The sequence below is a fragment of the Cebus imitator genome, unplaced genomic scaffold (genome assembly GCF_001604975.1).
Source record: "Cebus imitator isolate Cc_AM_T3 unplaced genomic scaffold, Cebus_imitator-1.0 Scaffold195, whole genome shotgun sequence".
Taxonomy (NCBI): domain Eukaryota; kingdom Metazoa; phylum Chordata; class Mammalia; order Primates; family Cebidae; genus Cebus; species Cebus imitator.
In genome coordinates, this window is record NW_016107510.1 from 1,305,594 (window position 1) to 1,324,996 (window position 19,403).

A 19,403-nucleotide genomic window follows, 5' to 3' on the forward strand; every position below is an offset into this window, starting at 1 on the left:
TGTACACAATTATTGTTGTATACATTTCTTCTCAGGAATGCCAATAATTTGTAGGTTTGCTGGCTTTAAATAATCCCGTATTTCTTGGTGATTTAGTTCATTTGTTAAGTTTTTTTTTTTTTTTTTTTTTTTTTTTTTTTTTTTTTTTTTTTTTTTTTTTTTTTTTTNTTTCTGAATTTAGTCTGACTGGGTCAGTTCAAAAGACCAGTCTTAAAGTTCTTAAATTCTTTCTTCTGCTCAGTCTAGCCAATTGATAAAAATTTCAGTGTATTTTGATATTCCTTGAGTTTGCTATATCCAATAACTCTAATTCATTTCTTTTTAAGATGTTTATCTCTTCCTTCATTTTCTGGATTGCTTTAGAAATATCTTTGTGTTGATTTTCAGCCTTCTCTTGAATCTCATTAAGCTTCTTTGCAATCTGTGCTTTGAACTCTTGATCCGTCATTTCTGAGTTTCCACTTTTTGTTAGGGACCACTGTGGGAGATCTAGAGTGGTGCTTTGGTGGTGTCACAATAATCCGATTTTTTATGGTACCAGAATTCTTATGCTGGTTCCTTTTCATCTGAAGAGGAGTGTGTTGGGTAGAGCCTTTGAGTTTTTCTTCTATGGCCCTGTGTACTTTCTGTTGGTAGGTGTTGAGCTGGCTATGCACTTCAAACTGCAGGCCAGTAGATGAAGCTTGTGAATAAGAGCTAGCTGTGACACTAGCAGATGGGTATGTACTTCAGTTTTGTTTACTGTGAGTCATTTTATCTTGCTTCAGTTGAAGGGCTGGTCAGTGGAGTGCCCAGTGCCCTGAGCATCTTATTCTGTGGGGTTGGGAAGACACAGTTGGGCAAAGCTGGAACTCCTGTCTTGCCCATGAATGCCCTGATATTGATTGCAGGAACTAGTCCTGTTGATGATGGCTAGGAGAAGCTTCTGGTGAAGTGCACTAAGGTCTCTACAGGAAGGTGAGGGAGCTGCAGTGGCTCCCTATCCTAGATAGGCAGGAACTTGATCTGTTTCTCTATCACACCCCTGTTCCAGGGCTTGTGACTGCCAGTTCAGACACACACTGTAGTCTATCTCCAAACCGCATTGTGGTTGAAAGCCACAGGAAACACTTGTTTGGTGATTCTGTGGGTGTAGATTCAGTAAATTCATCACTCAACAGGATACAGATTGCTTTATGGCCCACCTCTTCTCCAATGTGATGGCACTGCTACGTGTTGTAAAGGAGCAGGCTCCATCTTTGGGTCAGTTGAGTGGGTGTTAGTTGTGCTGGTGTTGGCTGATTGGGTCCGTCAGACTTCAGGTTACTAGGGAAAGTGGCCTGGTGCCAGTAGAGTTGCAGTGTGGTTAAGTGGTTTCCCAGTTTTCAGGACCCTAGTTGGCCTACTGGACAGTGTGTATGAGTCTGAAGGGGCTGAGCTGGAGTCAGGCTAACCCAGAGTTTAGGTGCTGGCTGTGATGTGGAAGAGTGGACTGGTCTCTGGATCACCAGCTGAAGTTTTAGGCTGAGGTCAGGTGGAATGCATAGGTGGTGAGAGCCTGAGAAAATATCACAGGCAGAAGGGGAGTGAGTTTTCAGAGCTCTGGACTGCAGATGAGACATTCATACAGAGGGGTACATTCTTTGACTTTTCTTTCTGATGATTTTCACCCATTTTCTCAACTTTATGTCAGTGCTTACTAAACTATGCCTTATCTTCACAATGCCTGCTCTCTTTATTTCAGTGTTACATCTCTCATACCAGCATGCCTAAGTACTGCTCTAAGCCAAATCAATCCATCTCCATCATAGTTCATTAACTTATACTATGCCAATTGTTAAGAATGGCTCCAATATCTCTTATAATATTTATACTGGACAAAGTTATTCTAAAGTCTAAAATCATAAGAAATACATTTCTACCTTTTTCATTCTAAGCAGCAAGAGAGTAACTGACTGTTAGAAGAACTTATATTTTGTACATCTTGCTGTGCCTCTTGATGATACTATTTTTGATATTTGTTTTCTTAGTCCTGTCTTAAGGCCTGGCTAAGTTGAGGCATGCTAGGTTGAGAGGTCAAGAGAAAAACCTATGGAGAAATAAAAGAATGTAAGCAGAATGATGTGTAAACTGTGGATAGTTTTACCACCGTACATGGGAAGATATTGTGAGTGATGTGGTTACAGACATAGGTTAAGGCATGTGGATGGATAATCAACAAGAATGCTGTTCCTGATTTCTGAATTTTTTTATGCTGAACTCTTGCCAGCAAAATTTGACCTGTCATATACTTCCCATCTTTACCCATTAACTGTAATGTCTTCTAAAATATTATGTGAAATGGTTTTGTTCCCTTAGTAGATGTGGAGAGTTAAGCTGATGCTATGGAGCCAGCTTACCCTCTCGACCTTTCCACATCTCGGTGAGAAAAAAAAAAAAAAAAGCACATTAAATTCAAGTCACAGATTGAAAGCCAATGGACGTAATGGTTCCCCATTGTAATCTTCATATATTCCTGAAAATTAGAAAGGGAAAAGTGAGGTGTGAGGTGCAAAGTCTTTTAAGTAAAAATACTTAGATGAATTTGTCATTTTAGCCCATCCAGCCAGCCAAGAGAGGGCATATTTTAAGATGTTTTAGGCGTTCATACAGTTGTTTGTTCATTTGTTTGTTTCTTCATTTTAAAATATGCTAGATATTTGGATACACAGTCACAATAAAGTTCTCTCAAAAAACTTGTAATAATTTAGACTCGTGATTCCAGACTTAAGTTTAAATCCAGACTCTATCATCTAAATTTATGAGCATTTGGGCAAACAATGGCCTCCCTGGGTGGTTCCTTATATGGAAGATCATATTAGATCATCTTAAGAAAGTTTCTAGCAGTGGTATCTGGTACATTTTGGACTTTGTAAATGAAAATTATGATTTTGTGTTAAACAGTATAAAATCTGAAGTCAAGTCATCTCTACCTCTTGTTCTTTAACAAGACAGTTTTCTGCTTTGTGTCTCATTTTTTTCCCTTATAAAATGAGGATAATAGTAATACCAATCCCACAGGAAAGTTATGAACACTGAATGAGTTAATATATGAAAAGCACTTAAAATGATGCTTGGCTTGTAATTAATGCTGGTTGAGTCTTTTCTTTCTCTTTTAAAAATAAGAATAATTGTCATTCTCACTGTTGTTATTATGTATGATCTGTATAAAAATGACTATAATACAAAACAGAAAACCGTGATTTCCATTAGAGATCTATAAATAACTATAGGATTTTTTAAAGTAATATTTTAGGGTGATTGATGGTAAAAAATAATTTCCATGAACTAGGATAGTATTAAGGCATGCTAAATTGAGAGATTGAGAGAAAAACTTACGGATAAATAAAAGAATGTAAGCAAAATCATGTGTAAACTGTGGATAGTATTATCACTGTACATGGGAAGACATTGTGAATGATGTAGTTACAAACATAGGTTAAGGCAGATCATGAAAGAACTTAAATGCAAGCCATAGGCCATCAATTAATTTTGTCAGCAATGGGAAATCTCTGAGGGCCTGTGGCAAGACCTATCTTGTACAATAATTTGTAGAGCAAAGAAACAGGAAACAGAAACACCAGATAGGAGATTTCTGCATAGCTCAAGCTAAAGGTACAGAACTTCACTAGGTTAGAAGCAATGAGAGTGGGAATAATGTTATATGTTGAAGTGAATTCCTAAACAAAACAGGTTAAGTGTTAGATTGGATTTTTTAAAGGAATGCAGCAGAAATCAAAATTCGCCTTCTTTTATGTCTTCCCTTCTCCACTACCACTTTCCCTTTTTGAGAAAAAGATAAAGCTTCTATCTAGGCATTTGAAAACTTAGGTGTTTACACAAAACAGGCAGGTAACCTGGATAAATAAGGAGTGCCTGTGAGAACAAGGCTATGGAGAACCAGGGATCTCACGACCTATCTCAAGTGTGTGGTGGTCATGGGGCTCCAGGCAACTATTGCTATGGAGAAACATTGCCCAGCACTGCCAGTTACTCTGATTTTTCCAAGAGAAGTAGGAAATCTGGATCTTCAAAATGTGAAAACTACCAATTTTTACATGTTGGCGACTACTTGGAAAAATTTAAAAAGCCTCTCTAGGCCAAACAAAACATGCCTGTAGCCAAATGTAGCATGTGGGTCACCAGTTTGCAAAATCTGTTTAACTCGTGTTATCTGGCAAGGTAATGGAGCATTCTGGTTAGTCAACATTCTGATTGAGTTTCCACGTACTTTATATAAGGCTTCTGAGCCTTCCAAGAATAGGAATACATCAGCTATGCTGAACATGATAGTTCTACTTAACATGTACCAAACTTTTCCCTCTTGATTCAAACACTTATTCACTCAACAAATAATTATTATTTAGCAATGTTTGATATGCAATGATAATAGTTTGGGAATATATAAATATGAATGAGATAGCCCCGACCCCTAAGTAGCTCACAGTTTGATGAGGGTATAAACATAGGTCACAGATACTGATAGTACAATCAGTTTGACAACTCAGAATCATTTAGTATCTCAGTATCATCAATAGTCATATAAAAAGATGAAGAATGACATAGTGTTTTGCAACTGATAGTCTAGAAGTTCTGTTCTAGAACTTTAACTTACAATACTTGACATTTTCTCAGACCATATGAGACTCTCAAGCCAGCTTCTGCACTATCTCCTGTCTTTTCTCAAAATTCTTTTTCTTAAGATACTTCTTTCAAAAATTAGGGAATGGGATCGGTCTTCCAAAGATAAATAATCCCATTCTAAGATTCCTGGGCTCATGATTTAAATTCCATAGATTGGGAGTAGGAAGAGGAGTCATTCTGGATGATTTGTGGGGAACACTCTATTTCCATTAAACTCGTTGATCAACAATTTCCCTCCTAAAGCAATCCTTCATTGTTACCCTAAAGAACAAGGAACACAGTGTATTCCCCTGCTGAGGTACATATTGTTCAGCAGCTTGAAAGAAACTGTTAAACAAGTAACTATTAAAATAAGTATAGTAGTATTCTGCCTCCTCTAGCATACAATTTATTTGGCTACATAGTAATATTTTAAATATATCAAATTAATAGTTTACATGCATTTCTTCTTCAGGTATTAGAATCAGGGGAAGGGAAGGCATACATTTTCATATTAAATTTTAGACAAATATTTGGGGAAAAGCTATAATTTTTTCCCTCTTACTGCAAACTCAGTGAGTTACACAACCCTTTCCCCTCACTAAAGTCAATTTTAGTGACATCATTTGGTGTCACTAAAAGGCTGTTCCAAAAGTTCATATTTCAAAAAGAAATCATTACTTTGTTTTTAAAATTGATATAACCAAAGATATGGGCAGAGCTATTACAAAGGAATCTACAAGTCAATACATAAAAAGAAGACTTAAAAATGTAAAATACTTGGTTCCACTGTGTATGAGATAACTATTTCTCTCATTAGGTATATATAACATCATGTACTTTGAGTAGCACAGAGAATAGAAACTGAATGATACATGATTAATTACTACGCTATTGTCATCTCTAGCTAATAACAACATAGAGATTAACCTGGCAGTTAAAGTGTCTCTGGATGTATTTATTTGCCTTTGGCATAATTAGAGAGGCATGCAAGTAGAAAAAAAAAAAAAAAAAAAAAAAACACAAAGTTTGTGCCTTGGGAAGAACAGAATTTGTTTATTACTTTGTCACTGCGGGCAACAGGGTGTGAAACCAGTAAGAAATCAAGCCAGTTCTTGACGTCAGTTATTCCTAATTTGGAGCAATTGAGTGCATCTTTGACTTATGTGCCAGGGCTGATCATTGATTAAGCTGCAGGGATGTTTCCTATGGTGTTCCTTTGGCCTTATTACTGTGACTAGCAATGCGTTGTCAGGTTGCTTTTTCTTTTGTTTTTGTTTTGTTATTTTCCTTTTCCAGAAGACCATGAATTAAATTATTCTTGAAGTTAGTTACAAGCATACTTAGTCATTTCCTAAGTATTAAGCCCTTATTTTCTCTTGATTTTGATCTTTACTTTTGGAGAACCAAATGTCACATTTTAGAGGTTTCATAGTTACAGAAAATATTTTTAACCTTGTGTTTTCAAGTTTGGATAAATGGTACCAAAGCAATACTTTTGACCAGCAAAATGAACTTCTCAATTATTACATATTAATCATTAGATTGTTTCTGTTTAAATAAAATATTGCTTGAAAGAAAGCACAAGTGATTCAGATCTTCTTTTCATGGTTTAGAGAAGTTAAAAACCATTTTAATGCTTGATAAAAATAAACAACCATTATGAAACCTTTAGGAAATGGCCAACATCCTGAGGTTGCCATCCAGAAAAAATGGACAGCATCTAGGTCTCAGTGACTTTATAGAACTGCTGAATTAAAATTCTGTCACTACAGCATCCCTCTAATACTTTTATGAAATTATTTTGCTTTAAAGAACTAATTTTATTTTTTGACTATAGTTCATAATTTATTGTGTGTTTCAAAATAGCTAGATTTGGAATGTTGTGAACACAAAAATCTTTGAGATGATGGATATCTTAAATACCCAGATTTGATCATTACACATTGTATGCATGTATCAAAATATCACATATACCCCATAAACAGGTACAAATATTATGCATCAATGCTAAAAAGTGCCAAGAACCAAGTCAGGCACTTTTTAAAATTACTTTAAGTTCTGGGGTGCATGTGCAAAACATGAAGGTTTGTTATACAGGTATACATGTGCTGTGGTTGTACTCTAAAAACTTACCAAGAGACCAGACATGGTGGCTCATGCCTGTAATCCTAGCACTTTAGGAAACCAAAGCAGAAGGACAACTTGAGCCTAAAACTTTGAGACCAGCTTGGGCAACATGGAGAGATCCCATCTCTACAAAAAGTTTAAAAATCACTGGGGCATGGTGGTGCACCTGTAGTCCCAGCTACTGAGGAAGCTTTTGAATCCAGGAATTTGAGGCAGCAGTGAGCTATGATAGTGCCACTGCACTGTAGCCTGGGCAACAAAGTGAGACCCCTTATCTATCACACACATACATGCACACACACGATCCCAAAGAGTTGTGTCTATATTCTAGATGCCAGCTGCTTTTCAGTTTTTAATTAAAATGGCTTGGAGACCCCATTTTACTTTATCTGAGAAATCTAATGCCTTCTTCAAAGTTCTTTATGATGTTTTCTAGCTTTGAGAGACTAACCCTGCTGGATTCTGTCACTTGTATGAGATAGATTGCTCTTCCTTCTTTCTGGTTAGTGCCAGCTCAGATGTGAAAACTGGCCTCTTTGTGATATTTGTGTAAATCTTGGTAAGAAGACACAGGATGCATAGAAAATTCTGCTGAGGTTGTGAAATGATAGAATTATCCTTGAGCAGTAAAGAGAACTTAAAATTAAATATTAGATTCTTTTTCATAAAAACCCTTCCATTCATCTACCACAAGAAATACAATTGACTCTCTGCTTTGTAGAATCATTTACCTGTTTGATTTCTATTGTCCCCTCTTCCACCCTTGCTCCTTTTTTAACTTCTTCTCTCTAAATTTTATGTATACTTTTTATAGAGGGTATTTTAAATACATTATTTAAACTTAAACTCACCTAGCCAGGCACTCCTTTTACTAAAGACGTTTCCCTCCACAAATGTAGCGTTGTGCCAGTTGATGTGTATGTATATATGTGTTTGTGTATATATATGTGTGTGTATGCCAGTTGATGTGTGTATATATGTATATTTAATCCAGTATACATGTCTAGAAATTTCTCTACTGTTTTTGTGAGATTTGGTATGGGAATTGAAAAATATACTGTTTGCATCTTCATTTACTGCAAACAGCTAAACCAAGGTAAATAGATAACAAAATATTAAGACGTATAACGTGAAACTAAAAAACCTGAGTAGTTAATTCCTTCACATTTACTTAACCTTATGTTAGGTGACTGTTATTCTCTTTTTCAACTCCTCAGGGACCAGCTCTACTACCATTGAGATATAAATATTTTTGGATTCACTTGATTAAAATGAAAATATATTGATCATTTATTATTGGACAAAGTAAATATATTTTTTTAAATTTGGCATCTGATCTTTCATAAGTATAAGACAACAGTACTTACACTCATTTTTAAAAATTCATTATAATAAAATTTGGAGAAAGGAACTATTGCTACAGGATGACCAATAAGGACAGCAACTCAGGTGGGCTAATAAAATTGCTCAAATATCACAGCACTTAAGTATTAAATCTAGGATTTCAAACTAGCTCTGTTGTTTAAGCTCACAAAATTCGATTTGGTGATTCTGAGCACAGTCATCCTTACTCCATCTCATTTCCAGTGTCTTTTAATAAGAGGGCAGAGGTGGGAAGTGAGATTTTGCTGAGGCCTTGTTCTTTAATATAAATGTGTTGGATTGTTAAACTAAGTTATTTTTAGGACAGAGAAAAATTGTAAAAACTGCTTTACACATCACAAGGTTAAAGGAGAACAAGAAAACAATGAACAAAGGGTAGGCAGAGTGACAGATGCTGGGACAGATTGTGTATCTTCTCCCCAGCCTCAATCTCGCAAAGAAGTGGGGAAGGGAGAAGAAGAAAAAGGGAATGAGAAAAAACAAATCTGATCCAGTTACATATGGGCATTTTAAGTCTGCTCTGGCATAGTTGATGTGCACCTCCCCTAAAAGTACATGCAAATGTTCCTTCATTTACTGTAGACCTCTCCTGTTGGCCAGAATGTAACAACTGGCTCCTTGCTGGCCGTCTCAACTTCCTAAAAGTTTCATATTTCAATGTTTGATTACAATTGTTTATTAATGTAAATGTTAAATTCCATGTTTTCCTCTGTGTCTGCATAAGATGAGCTTGTTAAGATGCTCTGGAAATGCAATGTAAACTTTTAAAAGCTTCCCCCCATATTCTCACTTTCTCATTTATGAGGCACTTTGAATTATTATGCCTTTTTTCTTGTGGAATACCCCAGAGTTTATATGCGGGTTCTCTTAATTACTTCGACCTTGTTATGCTTAGTCCCATGTTTGTTTCTGAAGTCCTCAAAAATGAAAAAAAAAATTACAACCATCCCAATGTATTAATTGAATAAAAGACTAGGAAAACATATTTGTAAACAAGATTAAAAAGGGTCAATAGGATGTGAAAACATCTGCCTGCAATGTGCAAAGTTTTGTCAGTTGATATGCTCTTTTAAAAAAGATACTATGTTTTTGCTTTTGAATTTTAGGTGCCTATTTCTGGATTCATCAAATCTATGTCCACACTGGCGTAGCATAAACTTACCCAAAGATTGATTTTGATCTTGTAGGTAACTTGCAAAATATAAGGTTACTAGACCATGCTTCATTTTATTTTATTTTACTTTATATTTTTTATGGAGACAGGGTCTCTCTCTGTGACCCAGGCTATGGTGCAGTTGTGCAATCATGCATAGCTCACTGAAGCTTTGAACTCCTAGGCTCAAGTGTTCCTTCTGCCTCAGCCTCCCAAGTAGCTAGGACTACAGGAGCACACCACTACACCTGGCTAATTTTCTTTTATCTTTTTTTTTTTCCTTAAAGACAAGGTCTTGCTATGTGGCATAGACTGGTCTGGGACTCCTGCCCTCAAATGATCCTCTTGGCTTTGCCACCCCAACTGTTAAATTTACAGATATGAGCCACTGTGCTTGGCCAAGAGCATGCTTTAAATGCATCTAAAGAAGAAGGGAGAATTGATCAATTAATTACTTGATCATTTGTCATTTTACAAGTTTTATGTTTAATAACCTTATTTTTCCCTAAAGCAATCAATGGGAAAAAGCATGTACTATTTTGTGCTTACCACAGTATGAAAAACTCTAATTACCTAATCTATTGTAATACTTACAATTACACTATGAAGTAAAGGTTATCCACAATTTATGAGTGAAAAATTCAGAGAACTTATGGAATTTCGGCTACACCATTAATTAAATTGTGAAGCTAAAGTTGAAATTTCTTCTCTGGAATTTAAAAACCTATGCTTTTTCCACTAGACCAGTACTGTGCTATAAAATCATGTCTCTGAGCCTCGACAAAACAATTTACACAATATTTATCTTTTAGTTATTTAATAAGGATCTTTTCAATAAATAGTGCATGAATGAAATGCACATACTGCTCAACAGATGAAATAAGAAAAAAAATGATTAAATAGTAGTATTTTAATGCATCACTTATTTCAGCATAATTTAGAATGCTCCAGCCACATCTGAAGGTCTTCTTTGGGTCCTGAGGGAAGAGAGTTTCTGAAAGGAGAGGGGGAGAATTAACTTTTATCAAACACCTGCTATGTGTGAGGTGATATCATTTATTTAACTCTTTTATATACGCCAGAACCATAAGAAATACTAAGCTTTCTACATTCAATACATTCTTTAATATGGATAATAACCCTGTGTGGCATGACATATTAATATTAACCTCATTTTACCTGGTAACAAAGTGAAGTTAGTCAGTAGCAAAGGTGAAATTTGAACCTTTTTTTGAACCTATGTACTTTCTCAAATAAGTGCTTGAAGACAGATACAGAGCCAGTAGTACGTCCAAATAAGTTCTGCTTGGAGTGACTGCGTAGTTGCTTCTTAGACCAGCACATGAGCAGAGAATTTTCATCAAAGATTCATTACTTGGAATTTCCATTCATTTACTTAATAAAGTCATTCCTCAGCTAGCGTTAGTATTTGGCCAGGCTTCTGCCATCTCTCAGACTCTTTGTGTTTATGGACAGGTCAACCAGTAGAATAATTTTCATCTGACAAGCCCCAGTTGAACTTGTTTCCCGGATCATTAAGCACATTGGCGTGTACATTAACAACCATTTTCTGCCTTGTTGGTTTCCATCTATTTCATTCACAAATTAATAGGAACATAAAGAGAACTCAGTTAATGCCTCTTTGCCTACCACCACCAGCCTTCTTGGTGGGCAGCAGGTATTGAAGCTGTGATGTTGAAAGAGAGAGACTGAAAACAAGCAGAACTAAGACCCGAAACAAAATTCATTTATCTTTTTTGGACCAGAAAACCATGCCAATAGAAATGAATCACAGATTCATAAAATCAAATTTGCTTTTGATGTTATTAAGATTCCCTATCAAGAACCTTCTAATCCAGAGTTTTTCAACCTTGGCACTATTGACATTTGGAGCTGGATAATTCTTTGTTGTAAGGGCTACTCTAGACCCACTAGATGTCAGTAGCACCACCATCCTCTCCCTTGAAAAGAAAAAAAAAAATGCCTCCAGACATTACCTAACGTCTCCTTGGGCAGCAGAATCACCCCACTGAGAACCATTAGTCTGTCCTCATCAAGACTTACCTCTTTGGTTTATTCTCCTGGACTCTGGAAGAACAAGTGTTAGACATCATGTTATTCTTTTTGTTGATAGAGAAACTAAAACCTGACAAGAGGGAGTTGCTTAAGTGGGGAATATTTGATGAGTATATGCTATGTGCCAAGACATTTTAGAAATACTAAGAGGATCCTTAGGAGAAAATTCTTGCTACTCTTGTTTTATAAATGAAAAACTTAGGACAAGATCTTGCCCCAAAACTCACATATGCTAAGTTCTCCTGCTAAGACTCAGGTGTGGGAAACCAGGTTTTAATATAGACATACCTCAATATATATGTTTTAAAATAACTCTAAATATTTGCAAATGTTTTTATTGAATATTTGCTATCTAAAATGAAAATCAGCTCTAACAGACTCACATGGTCACAGTAGAAAAATATTTCAGTTGCCCTCAAGTTCAGGCAAAAGGATATTGAGTTGTCTGCAGTCATAACTTAGCTGTACTTTTCCAGTTGGTATCGTTTCTTTCTTTGTTGTTTAGCATGTTTGCATCATTGTTAACATCATCACCTTTTCCTCCAATATGCTGATCTTCATGAGTCTCAGGTATTTCTTCTGCCAGGTCTGGGGACACTACCAACCAGTTTCAGTTTATGTAATTTTAGCATATTTAATATTTTCTTATTGCTTGTTTATATAAACTTTTCTTAAACATCCTTGCAATTAGAGAAGACAGAAAACCTAATTCAGATCTGTTACTATACAACATTGAAACCCACTGCACAGATATCTGAGTTTATTAAATGTTAAATAATTTGATAACTGGCATTTTAAATGCAGTATTTGATGCTGAACTCCTAGTGTTAAGGCATGTTTTAGTACTATTTGGTGATCTTGTTCAGGGCTTTTGGATGGACTTGAAATACTGTATTATTTTTACCATTTGTAACATATGAAAATTCAATAGCCAAGACATTTACACGAACAGATGAGAGATCTCTCTAGTCCTTTTTGTAAAAATATCTGGGATCCTTGCACTTTTCATGATCTCCCAATAACCTCTTTTTTCCTGAAATTTCCACCTTATTTAATCTTTACTCTTAAACTAAAACGTAATGCCAATGAAGACTATATGTGGAAGCTTAATATCATGGATTTCAATTTTTTGACTGCCCTGTCTTCAAGATCAAGGTTTGTGTTCCCTCCCCAGGAATCCAGGAGGGCTTGTGGCTGTTTTGACTGGTTTATCACAGGTGATGCCATATGACATCTGGGACTAAATCACAGGCCATGCAGCTCCTGCCTTGCTTTCTTGGAAAGCTAATTTCTACACATTCCCTCTTGAGATGTTCCATCTAAAAAGTCAGCCTCCATTATGTAAGAAGCCTAAGCTGCAGAAAGAAGTCAGGAGCAGTAACTCTGGTCAATAGATTATTTAGCTAAGGAAAGCTTTGGGTAACCCCAGGACAGGTGGCATACATGTGAGTGAAGAAGCCAACTCATATAGATTCTTCCATTTCAGATGTTTGAACCCATAGCATGTCAGTCACTGTAGCTCATAGACTTTGTAATTTATGTCCCAGACATTGCAGAGCAAAGGAAAACTATCCCTACTGTGCTTAATCTGAATTCTGGACCACAGACTATAATAAAATGGTGTCATTTTATACTGCTAAATTTTTGAGTGGTTGGTTATTTGGAATAAATAACTGAACCATTGCATATAGCCTGGCCCATTCTCTCTAGATCCTGCTCTCTGATAGAACATGATAGAAGATATCTACGACAATCAGGTAGTTCTCATGCATTTCAACCTAGTTAAAAAATAAACTTTTTATAGAAAGTAACCTACTTGTTAAAGATTTCAGGCTCATCATTTACAAAATTTTACATCAGAGCATTTTACAAAGTAGGACTAGTAACTCCCTTCAGGAATTTCTAAGGATATAGAAGAGAATACAAAAGTAAGTCCTCAAGGGATATAAACAAGATAAAAATAAAAATATGAAAATGGAGAAATGTTTTGAGATTGACAAGGAAAATTAAAAATAAAAACTTTCCATTGAAAGTTCTTGATCTGAACAGGCGAAGCTTACTTTCACCATTAAGGTGCAGTTAGGCTTGAGTTGTATTTTAAAAAGTATGCTTTTCAAGTAATGGTTCCTACAAGGTAGATGTAAGTTTTTACATTGACATACATTCTGATTGTTAAATATTTGTCTAGATGTTACTAAGAAGGTATTTTTTGATGTAACATCTACAATGAGTTGACTTTCAAGATAATCTTCAATAATGTGGGTGGGCCTCATTCAGTGAATGGAAGACCTACAGAGCAAAAACTAAAGCTTTCCAGAAAAGGAATTCTGCCTCAAAATGTAATATTAAAACCCTTGCTTTTGTCTGCTAGTTTTCCCTCAGATTTCAGAATTCCACCCCCCTACTCCAGTGTGCTGATTTCTTAAAATCACCTCTATCTCTATCTCTTTATATATGTATCAGTCCATTTATCTACCTATCATTATCAGTAGGATATATGTGTGTGAGTATATGTGTGTATGTATGTGTGTACTATGGATTCTGTATCTCTGGAGAACCATAACCAATACACACACTTAAATAAAATATGCACATGCATATTTATACACACATGTATATATACACATGTACATACATATACAAGCACTGAAATTAAATAAGTTTGGAAAACACTGAGATAACCCAATATCTGTAACAGAAGAATGTCTCTAAAAGTTGTCATGTATGTCACTGTATTTCATCATATATACAGTGTTTCTCAAACTTGTTTTTCCATGGAACTCTTTTGTTACAAAGCATCCTCTGAAACTTGTGTTAAATAGAAACCATTTGGACTTTCTGCAATGGGTTTGCCGCCAGAACACAGGTGTCCTGAAGATGACCCCTAAAAGCCAAATTGGAGAAGAATAGAGTCATATCAGCATTGTCAGCATCATTATTGGACACACAGATTTGGGTCAGTCTACCACTGTGGCCATCTAATATACACATGGTGGCATTGATAAAAGAACCATTGAAAAACCATTGAACCATTGAAAAAGAGACTGCTGAGATGGGAAAGGGCTTCTTAAAGTATGCGTGGGTCTTGGATAAATTGAGAGCAGAGCATGAACATACTGCATCATACCACCTCACCCAGCCACCACGCCCTTTTGTTGCCTTTCTGGGATGTCTCTAAAATTGGTGATATTGGTACTGTCCCTGTGGGCTGAATGGAGACTGGTGTTCTCAAACCCAGCATAGTGGTTACCTTTGCTTCAGTCAGTGCTACAACTGGAGTAAAGTCTATTGAAATGCAACATATGAAGCTCTGAAGTAAAGCTCTTCATGGGGGTAATGTGGGCTTCAATGTCAAAAATATGCCTGTCAAAGATATTCATTTTGGCAATGTTGCTGGTGATAGCAAAAATGACCCCCCCAGTGGAAACAGCTGGCCTCACTGCTTAAGTGATAGTCCCAAACCATCTGGGCCAAATCAGTGCTGACTGTGCCCCTGTACTGGATTGTCACACAACTCACATTGCTTGCAAGGTTGCTGAGCTGAAGGAAAAGATTGATTGCCATTCTTGTAAGAAGCTGGAAGATGATCCTAAATTATTGAATGCCGATGATGCTGCCATGCTCGATACGGTTCCTGGCAAGCCCAAGTGTGTTGAGAGCTTCTCTGACTGGCGTCCTCTGGGTTGCTTTGCTGTTTGTGATATGAGACAGGCAGTTGCTGTGGGTGTCATCAAAGCAGTGGACAAGAAGGCTACTGGAGCTGGCAAGGTCTGTGAGTCTGCTTAGAAGGCTAAATGAATATTATCCCTGATGCCTGCTACCCTAGTCTTAGTCAATGGTAGAAAACATCCTCAAAACTGTTTGCTTCAATTTGTCATTTAAATTTAATAGTAAAAGATTGGTTAATTATAGCAATGCATCATTAAACCTCCAGAAGGAAAGGAGAATGTTTTATGTTTTTCTGGTATGTGGTAATTTTAAATTATTCATTTAAAATTTGGTACTTTTTAATGGAAATAACTTGACCAAAAATCTGTTGTAGAGCTTTGAGAATTATTAAAACAAAATTTAATGAAAAAAAATATTTGGGAAATTCTCAGTTAGCATTTGAGGGAAACAGAGAAAGCTTGGAGTAGCTACCACAGGGAGGCGAATGAAAAGTCAAAGAGGGCAAGTCAAGTGTTTTTTACAAAGCACCCCTATCTTAGATACTTTATGGAGTGCAATTATTGTACAATTGGTTAGTCTATTTACTCTTTTTTGTAGATAAAGTAAATTTGAAATATACACAGTTTTTGGTGTTAGCAAAGTTAGAGTAGAAAATCAAGAGTGTATGTAATCCTAAATCATTTTTAAATTATATGTATAACATGGTTAGACTATGGAAAGATTTTCTTCCATTTACCCACACTATTTACCTAAGTCAGAAAGCTGGCAATTTTATCTAAATTTCTCCCGCATCATCTCACATCAGGTAGGATGCAAAAACATATCATTACACTTGTTAATTTCACTGATATCTATATCCTTGCCTCAATCCTTATTACTTTAAAGGGTCCCATTATTTCCAAGTTATATTTAAATAATAGCTTCTATGTTTGAATGTTTGTGTCCATGCCCCCACCTTGCCACTACAATTCATATGCTGAAATTCCAACTCTCACGCTGATTATATTAGGCAGTGTGGCCTTTGGGGGATGATTAGGTCATGAGGGTGGAACACTCATGATTAAGATTAGTGCCTTTATGAAAGCATCCCTATAGAACTGGCCCATCCTTTCCATCCTGTGAGTACACAGCTGGAAGGCACCATCTATAAACCAGAAACAAGGTCCTCATCAGACATTGCACCTGCCAGTGCCTTGATCATAGACTTCCCTGCCTCCAGAGTGGGAGGAATAAATACCTGTTGTTTATAAACCACTCAATTTATGTTTTCTTGCTATAATTAACTAAGACTATAGCCTTAGATTTTCCTCAGTTCAGTCATCAAATGATTCTCCTTGCTGTAGCCAAAGTGATATTCTTAGAACATGATTAGGATCTAATTACTGTGAGGACTAAACCCATTACCTTAATGATAAGATCCAAACTCAGATGGTCCATGATGTAGCTATTAATAAGCCATGGTCCTTCTCACTTTGGACCTTATTATGAGAAAGTAATGGGACAAATTGAGTTAGGATCTTCCTTCAGATTTATCCTTCATCCTATCCTGACATCAACCCTAAATCCAGAGAACCAAATATGATTCTGTTTCCTGACTCAGTTTTCTCCAATATTAGATGCCTTGCATATGTTTTTCCCATTGCTCAGGCTGCCAACCAATAAGCTACTGAGATGCAAAGCAGGAGCCATGTCTAAAACTTATACCCAGACTTAGATGAGTCAAAAGAAAGCAAATAGATCTAGGCAATTAGAAACCTGCACAATTGTTTGGAACAGAGGATGGGGGTTTTAGAAATGTATTTCTAATTAAAAATCATACACATATAAGTATGCAATACTTGTGGAGTACCTGCAAGTTTTAATTAATGAGGGTCAAATGCTAATAAGTGATGCTGTCTCTTCATTTTCTCCTTTACTTTTTGACTTTGCATTTTAAAAAGCATGTTAATAGACTCTGAAGCTAGATGGCATAGTGCATAATTATTGCAGTTGAAATAGTTCCTTGTATACTTATGATAAAAAGGGACAAATATGTCATACTATTTACATCTTAAAAACCTAAACTTGTAACCTTTCTGCTACTCAATCAGTTCTTTTTTCTCACTTAAAAATTTAATTTTCTTATTGTAATATGATTTTTATTTAAAAATTTAAAATATAGATATGAATAAAAATAACTGTGCTTTGTGCTCATGTGTATTGAAAAATATGTGTGACTAACATTTTATTTTCTCTTATTCTATTCTTTCATTTATGCAAATGTAATCTTTTTTATTTGCAAAACTGGATTGAACAATAATATTAGATTGTAAACTGTTTTTCTTGAATAAGATATACTATGTTTATCTTTCCATGACATCACATATTTTTCACGGAATAACTATCCAAGGCTGCATAATATTGCATGATATGGAACTGCTGTAATTTAAATAGTACATTTTCTATGACTGGGCATTAAATGTGTATTTTATTATTACAAGAAGTAAACTACAGTAAGATCCTTATAGCCATAGAATTATTTAAAAAAAAAAAAAGTCCTTCTGCCTTTAGGATTGATTTACAGAGGAGAAATTGCTAAATCAAGAGGTATGCAAGTTCCGTATACTAATAATGGATCATCACCTTTGTCTTCAGAAACACTGTGGCTGATTTATTTCCATTAACAAGAAATGAGAATCCCCATTTTCTGCACTATTGCCAGATTTAGCTCTCTAACCATTTCTAGAATGATTCTTTAGATTTTTTTTTTCAACTTCTATTTGCAACCAAATTCCCTAAGCACTTGTCTTTTCTATTCTGGTTTTCTTTTATTTAAATAAAAGAAACTTCCACATGGAAAATATGACTCGTAAAAAATACAATAAGTCTAGAAGCGACCAAATAAGTCTAGAATACAGGAGCAATGAAAGGGAGACAGCTCTTGCCAAATTTCTAAGAAGGAAATAACAAAAAGATACAAAAACTTAGCTAAGTGATTTTACAGTGCCCATGCCTATTATTTTTTTAGACAGTTAAGTGGTATAACAAAATCAGAGATGAGTGTGTATTTGTGTTTGTTCATTATTTTAGTCAACATAAATTTCCTTTATTAAAGAAGAATTAGGTTTATAATCAGATAAGGAAATGGTAAGATATTAAAATAGAAAATGATCAAATTCAACGGTATGTCCAGGTTGGACCTTATAATAGTCAAATGGAAACAACACTTTAAAAAGTAAAGGAAAAAGTAAATTCAGTTGTCTGATTTAGTCTTAAAAATGATGATATATTCAGATATGCTTATAAGCAAGAACCATTTAAACAAGCTGACATTGATATTCCGCTGATGTTGGAAAACAACAGCAGACACCTGACTGTGGTGCACAGCGGGTTATAAAACACAAGACTGTCCCTGTGTCCATTTTTACACCTATCCAGCCTCGCTTTGCACATTCTCACATACCTATCTTAATTTAACCAGGCACCTGTACATTTACATGTCAGGAGTTTCTAGATCACCACAAAGGGCACTATTTTATGGAATTAGTGTAATTATAGCATTCAATTCTTACCACCATCTACATTTTCTTCTCTAGAAAATGCAATTGTTTCATTTCAGTAAAGCCTCTGTATAAAATGAAGAATAACCTGACAAATTCTTTGTACTCAGGGAATAAATATTACATATAAGCTTTCCTTTCCCCTTGAGGATTTCCCAGAACTAGGAAGGGCTTCGACTCTGCCCAGTCAGCTAGGAGAAATGCTTGTCAGTGATGCAAAAGCAAGACATTTAATTATTTTAACACAAGATGGTAGCAGTAAGGGATAAGAAGAAAATATCATTATTAGCTGAGAAGGCAGCACTCTTCCTCCAGCAAGAGCTGATCATTCTCATCAAAATACATATGAATTAATCAGGTAAAAAGTATAAGAGAACTGAAAAGGTGCTATCATGTGATCCTCCATTATTTCTTTAGAGATACATAATCTTTTCCAGTTAAAGAGTGGTCCGGGAAAAGAGACTGAGGCTAGTGTGAGGAGAAACAAGGTCAAGACAAAACCCGAGGTTCTTAAACAGGGAGACTTTTTCTATGTGTGCTCTAAAGCAGCTTCTCACAGATTTCTCCATTGTTGGAGCTGGAATGGAGAGAGACAGAAAGAAATAACTCACTTGAGATTCACACTAAAGAAATCCACCCAGGTTTCACATTAATTAGCAGGTGGTATTTTTCATGGCTAGGTAAGAATATAGCTGTATTTTCACCACTCTGCTCTTTTAATTTTTAACTCTTTGAAAGTATGCTAGCCAGCATCCTGGCAATTGCCAAAGGGGCGTGTGTGTGTGTGCGCACGCGTGCACCCATATGCGTAC

The 19,403-nt window shown here is 35.8% G+C and overlaps 1 pseudogene; it reads left to right on the forward strand.

Moving 5' to 3' along the window:
• The first annotated feature begins 14,490 nt into the window (after positions 1–14,490).
• LOC108316939 lies at positions 14,491–15,181 on the forward strand (annotated as a pseudogene).
• Positions 15,182–19,403: the final 4,222 nt, after the last annotated feature.